Source organism: Eurytemora carolleeae, unplaced genomic scaffold (assembly GCF_000591075.1).
Source record: "Eurytemora carolleeae unplaced genomic scaffold, Eaff_2.0 scaffold1350, whole genome shotgun sequence".
Taxonomy (NCBI): domain Eukaryota; kingdom Metazoa; phylum Arthropoda; class Copepoda; order Calanoida; family Temoridae; genus Eurytemora; species Eurytemora carolleeae.
In genome coordinates, this window is record NW_019397243.1 from 1 (window position 1) to 7313 (window position 7313).

Genomic DNA, 7313 nt, shown 5'->3' on the forward strand with positions numbered 1-7313 from the left:
GGGCGCGAAGCGCCCTCTAAGGCTAGTTATACTATATATTGTGAAAACTCTTTGATTTGATTTGATAAACCGGATATATTTTAGATATATTACAAAATATATATGAAAGATATTCTCAAATATTCTTGAAATATATTCCTAGCAGAATATTATTCTACCGCACAGAACAGAATGTTTTTTTTTAAATTTAGAATTACTTTGTAATTTTTATGATTTTGCAATGTTTGTAGTTTTTTCACCCTTTTCGCATGGTTTAAAGCATACATATCAATGTTCCCCCCATTTTTGTTTTGTCATGAATATTTTATTTATTTACGATTTATTTTAAAGGACCCTAGTCGGGAACATGATTAAAATAATTCTCTGTATTCCTGTCTTTATACCATAGAGTAATAAAACGAAGAGGTGAAGCTTAGCTCAGATGTACACAACCGACCTCCCTATTAATTAATTAATAGACAGGTCGGTTGTGTACATCACGATATGTTTACGTTTCTAACGCTGTATAGAGCGATCGTATTTCTAAGGAGTGGTTTAATGTAGATATTTGAATATTAGTATTGATACTCAGATAGATTAGGTCGAAAAAATGTAAAAAAAAATTTTGTTTAAAACAAATATCAAAGTGTGACACACGTTTCTAGCCCATTTTTCAAGGGCTTTTCAAAACTATAGTTTTCAGATCTGTAGCTTTGGTCATAAAAATGTTATGGGGTATTTAAGATTTTTTTACATACACTGGTTTTTTATCGCCCTGCACCCTACCTTAGGCATAAAAAAATTACCAAAAAATCCTTTAAACTTCTATTTATGAAAAGTCAAAAAACTAGATTGGGGAGCCAAATGCCCCCCCCCCCGCCTGTTTAGGGTTAGGAGCTCCAGGTCGTCATCGTTGTTTCATCTTTGTGGGTAACCCTGCATACACTGTCATGTTTATGATAAAGAGTTGAAGAGAAGAAACAATAAAAAATGTTTGAAATAAGAAGGTTTTCAGTTAAATTCATGCCCTAGAAACTTAATATTTTTGACAGAACATTTAGTTAATAAATTGAAAACCTACAAATTTGAAAATTGTCAAATGTTTGCGGTCAACATCCTCGAAATCTCTTTAAAAAAAGAAAGAAAATCTAAATCTAGACAGGTCGGTTGTGTACATCTAAGCTAAGCTTCACCTCTTCGTTTTATTACTCTATGATTGGGCGGCTCTTTCAACATTTATATAAGTAAACGAGATTTTACATTTTCAATAGAGTTTTACATTTACAACAATAAGAATTAGGCGTTACGCCAGGGAATAAGAAAAAAGGGAAGGGAAATGGCGCTGGTTTGGCTTGAGAAAGCTAGTCGCACTGCTTTGCAGACGAGTTCTTTATTTCACACGCACACTCTTTTGGTAAAAACACACAACATGACTACAGTCTTGTAAATTGCAGAACAATGTTATCAATTATAATTAAGCTTGATTAACGACTAGTTTATTGTAGAATTTAATAAAATTATATTCTTTGCATAAAAATTTGGCTTTATAGTGTTGACTTAAACATATAAATAATATATTACATGTATATTGAACTTATTTTTAAGTAAACAATTAACAATAAACAAATGTACTCTCCTAAACTGTATAGATACCGAGATTGTTATGTACTGTATATACCTGCAGTACACGCCTTCGGTTCGGTATTACTTACACACACTCTTTTGGTACAGACACACATACATGCCGTTTCCGCCCCCCGCACATTTGGTTTTGCTCATATTGCGTATTGGCATGCAGAATAAAATGGGTTTTCTCATTAATCGTAAGGGTTTGTGCATTAGGCGTATACAGGTTCACTAATTGAGATTACGGGCTTGTGCGGTGGGAGTATAAGGCTCGCTCATTAGGTGTAAAGGCTCTTTTGTTAGACCATATTTGCCTTTCGGAACTTGTATATATTCTTGTATATATAGATATATATACATATATATATTCTTGTATAGATATATTCTTGTATAGATATATTCTTAAATAGATATATTCTTGTATAGATATATTCTTGTATAGATATATTTTTGTATAGATATATTCTTGTATAGATATATTAATAATATTCTTTAAATATTTATATGATATCAGATGCAAATATTTTAACATTTATATATTTCTTGTTCTTCATTTCCTTCTTTTTCGTACATCTTTCAATCATATTTTGGTTAATTTTGAAAAACAAAATTTTTTTTAGGGATATCCTTGCAGAATGCCATTTATTAAAGCTAGAAGAAAATCAAAAAAAAAATTCTACACACGACAAGAGAATGCAAGTCAGTGTTTGTTTTTGATATCTTTGTTTAAAACTTTACCGGTTTTTTATTAGAGTGTTAATAAACATTAAATAATACATGTTTTATTTCCTACTCTAATAAGAATTTTAGATCATAAAACCTTTAAATATTGTTTGTGTAATGTTATTTTTTTAAAGCATATAGTTTTAATAGCTTTTGTTTGTTTCTTCTATATGAAGAGTATTTTAAATGAAAATGAAAATTTCTGAAATTTTCTTGTTTATTTTAGGAAATAAAATTCTTTAGATTAATTGATTGAATAAAAACAAATGAAAAAAGGCAGATTGCAATGTTCGAAGCTTCGTTTCTAAAGTTTTAGTGATGTTTCTTCTCCAAAAAAAGTTCGAAGGTTTCCCTTTTTATTGGCGATTAAAAAATTGTAAATTACAATATTTCTTATTTCGATAGATTTTTTGAAATTTTAACCGGCTATAAAACCTTTGACATTGAGATACATTAAAAAATGTGTGACTGATCCATTCAGCTGTTTTGACGTTTTGAATTATAGAAATACCGACAAGGAAAAAGCCAAGTAAATCAATATTGCATGTAGATATGTAATCTAGTTAATGTATTTATGTATTCTAATATTACTAAAATTAAACCCATACTTGTGTCACACCTTGATGTATTGGACTTAATATTGCTTAATCCATTACATTATTATTCATACACTTCAGAACATTAATAAATATACTATAGAGTAAATGAAAAATGCAGATAAAATGTCCATACTGTGAGAAACAGAAAACTCTGGAATAAGAAGACGTATTTAAGACTCAAGTAATGACTTTAAACAGTTCATTGTCTCTTTTAGTAAACATGAGACAGAGGAATTGAGCAGTATAAACAGACCCAGTTTATATAATAAATGATTTTAAAAGTTACTTGTAAAACTATTTGCTTTGTAACAAAACCATATACACTTAATTAATACTTTTATGTCATCTTCCTTACCACAGTTTTCTCGACGTCACTGTATATATAAACCAATTAACAATATTTTATATGATTAACATATTCAAAATGGGTAGTGTGCGTGCTGTTCCGCGCACAATGTGCATTGTACAGTCTGTAAAATTGTCAAAATGTACACACTGCAATAGAGAAAGGATAATAGGGTAAATATGCAAATTTTATTGGTAGTTCATGCTCCATCATACAATGAGAGATGGAGATCATGAAATATCATGAGATCACGGTTTTTTAAAATGTTGCCATTTCCTAATCGACACTTAGCTTTCATTATATATCGAGGGCCTCTCGAGTATAGAAGTTTTACCAAAATGGCAGTACAAGGGGGGGGGGGGGGGGGGGGGGGGGGCATCCGCCCCCCTGAATTTGGAATTTTTTTTCCCTATTTTCAGAAGAGCTTCACAATATCATGCTTAAGTGAAAGAAACCCATAGTGCAAAAAAGGAAAAATATCTGTCTTAATAAACAAAAATGTGTGAAAAGTTTAAAATCTAGCTTTTCATTCTTTAGTCATTAATTTTGACTCTTTTTGAGTCTTTTAAGTAAAAAAAGCCGCGATTTTTTGTTCCTAATTCTGAATTTTTGTGCCCCCCCCCCCTCACTTTAATCCTGTATCCGCCCCTGGCAGTACAAGTGTGGCCGGCAGTGTAAGTGTTATGTACCAATAGGATTAGCGTTGAATAACAGATATTTACTAATTTTTCTGACGAAAATACTTTTTATTGTTTTGGCATTTTTAACGGATTTTTAAAAACGTTTTTAAATGAAGTATAATCTTTTATGGATGAATTAGTTGAGTATTTGTCATCAGGAAGTATTTTGTCCATATCCGAAAACACACGAAATCTATCCTGAGTCTAAAACTAAAGAACGAAAAGTTTTGACTTAAATTTTAAGTTCATGGTTAAATGCCACTTCTGACTTAATTTAAACCTGAACTTTAACCGTGTGGTTAAAATCTTGAAATCCCGCAATCCCTATTTGTCTATCATCACTCAGAGTGGTAAGCGGCATCCAACTAATTATGATATATTTAGAAGTAAAAACCGATTAAATAAATTTCACGTTATAAATTTATTAATGTTTGCATGTAAACCCAAAATACTGTTGTAACTGGAAATATGTTTTGTCTTTCGTTACGTAAATAATTTAAAATTTAAGAAAACAGCTGATTACCGATACTTATGTAATAATTCTCCGTAAATCCTTTTCTCTGATTGATTCAGATTTTTCCCGGGAAATTCAAATTTAAAATTGAGAAAGTTTAATATTGAAGTAGCTATTCATTATTTTACACAACTTTTAACCACGAACTTAAAATTCGCGCATTCTTTAGTTTAGACTCTGGAGTTCAACAAAATGCAGTTTAGTATTTGATACTTGAATCCTTGTATTATTTAGAATACATACATTAAAAATTTGAAAAAAGGACTCATCCAATCTTGAGAGCAAACAAGTATTAGTTAAACAAACACATCACTCAGAATACCTAACTTTTTCCTTTTCGGCAATCCTCAAATTTATTTTAACATTTTTTTTTTTGCTTACAACAAGATTTCTCGTAAATATAAATAAAGTTTGTTATAGTCTATAAAAATTGTCAAATTTTTATTTTAAGCCCCCGAATCTACATTAATAATTAAACTTAAGTTGACCCCTTATTTTAGGTAAAACATTCTTTTATGTAAAAAAAATCAATATCCGACAAGTGAAAAGTGACAGCAAGGAAATAATTAAAAGATGTCGTAAAGGCAATAATAATTCATTTTTAAATGTTTTGTAATTGTAACCTTACGATATACATAAGACTGCTAGCAGTTTGACAGTAGTTCCATCATAAGTTCTCAGATATAGAATATGGTTAACTATTCTATAAACTCTACTTCGCTGCCCATCGCTAGTCCACTCTAAAAGTTCCATGATCCGAACCGGTACAACATGTACTGTATGTACATTCTGTCGTTCTGTCCCGTCTGGACTACCCAGTGTAGAATCGACTCAGCACGTTCTATGCAAGAAATGTAGCCTGGGAGGATCCCAGTGCGCGCTGCTATCTCGATATCCGAGGACTCAACTAAACTATAGTGAAACCCTTAATAACGAATACATCGGAAGAATTTATCAAATGTCGTCTTGACAATTTTTCAATGAGTTTTATACTATATTACGTAAATTTCAGTATTTGCGAAAATAAATAAATAGCCATTAATATGCGGGAACAGTTTTAAAGAGTTCCATATAATCATTTAATTAAAAAGCTAAATATCTGCAACATTAAATTATCAGAAAGAGAAGAATACGACATTTAATGAATTCTTTCGATGTATTCGTTATTGAGGGTTTCACTGTACAGCATACAACTTTTTCCTATGTTTTCTTCTGTTTCACCATTTTCAAAATTTGAATAAAACTCATCTTCTCTATTTTGCCTCAGTCCAATAAAACATGGGATATGAAAGAACCTAGGAGGTAAGCAAATTTTTCAGGGTTGAGTTATGGTTATGGTATCCTGTTTCAATCTTAAAATAACCCGCCCCAGTCCCAGTCCTTTCCCTCAGGTGTTTAATTTGGTATTGATAGTTAAACCACTTTTATATCCCGGGACCAAATTTCATGTATTAGAACTGACCACCACGGGTTTAAAATTTAATCACCGATTCAAATCCTTCCTCAATCTTTCACTTTGAATCAGTGGTTAACATTTGAACCGGCCCGGCAGTAGTTCAATGACTTTAAATTTAATTAAATTTAATTAAATTCGGATGTCTAGACAGCAAATACAAAATCTTTAAATTTAGGACAGTCCTGGGACTTTGGTACTGTCCCAGAAGCCCGGGACTGTCCCGGGACTCTGGGACTGTCCCAGAAGCCTGGGACAGTCTTGAGACTTTGGGAATGTCCCAGAAACCCGGGACAGTCCCAAGCCCGACAGTCCCGACACCATGGGGTTTTATTTTTAGTCAAACTATTTCAAGAAAAAAACAAACCTTACACATGTGAGACTTTCGGTTTTTGGGACTGTCCCAAAAGCCCGGGACAGTCCCGGATCCCTGGGACAAACCCGGGACTTTAGAACTGTCGCAGAAGCTCGGGACAGTCTCAGGTATTTAGGACGGCTTAACGGCTTAACCGATCGGGCCCAAATTTTGTGTGGGACCTCATATGACCCCAGGGAAGATTTATGGAACATCTAAATTGGAGAAAAAAAATTCTGGAAAATAGTGAGTTTTTTTGTGAATGCACCAAATAAAAAAGAAATATCCGCAAAAATTTTAAAATTGTCCAAAAATGGCCGACTTTCAGAGAAACTGTTAAAAGCTAAAATTATTAACAGGAAAGGGTGCACGAAGCGCCCTTAAAACCCGGTACAAGTAAAACATTATTTTCTTGCTTGGATTATAAAGTGGTTTTCTGAGAAAATAAATAGTTAACAAAGGAACTGCAAACACTTACATCAAACCCTCATTTTCTACTCTCTTTACTATTGAAACCTGTCATAATCGTAAACCGTTAATGTTTCCAACTTTAAATTCTACTAAATTAAATAGTCAGAGCTTTTTGTGTTTAATATTTGCACCGAAAAAAAAGTATAAAAAATTATTGTTTGATGTGATAATGAATTCATTGAAAAACGCACTTTTGTACCTTCCTTTTGAGAAGAAACAAAAAGTTTAAATTATATTTGACGACTAAAGGAATACAATATTTTTCACTAAAACTAGTTTTCCAGTTTGAAATCTCATCAATCTAAATTCATTTATAGAAATGTATTTCATATTCTCTCTGAATAAATATTGAATTGTCATTTTGTAAAATCAAAATTCGATCTTTTACCAGTCCTTTGATCAACCAAACATCAAAGCAAATACATTCTCTCCTGGAAACCAAAAATAATTTAGAACCATCATTCCCCACCTTTCCTTCCCGTCCATCTTTCCTTCTCCTCCCCTTTCCTTCTTCTCCCTCTTTCCTTCTCCTCCCCCTTTCCTTGCCCCCCGCACATTTGGTTTTGC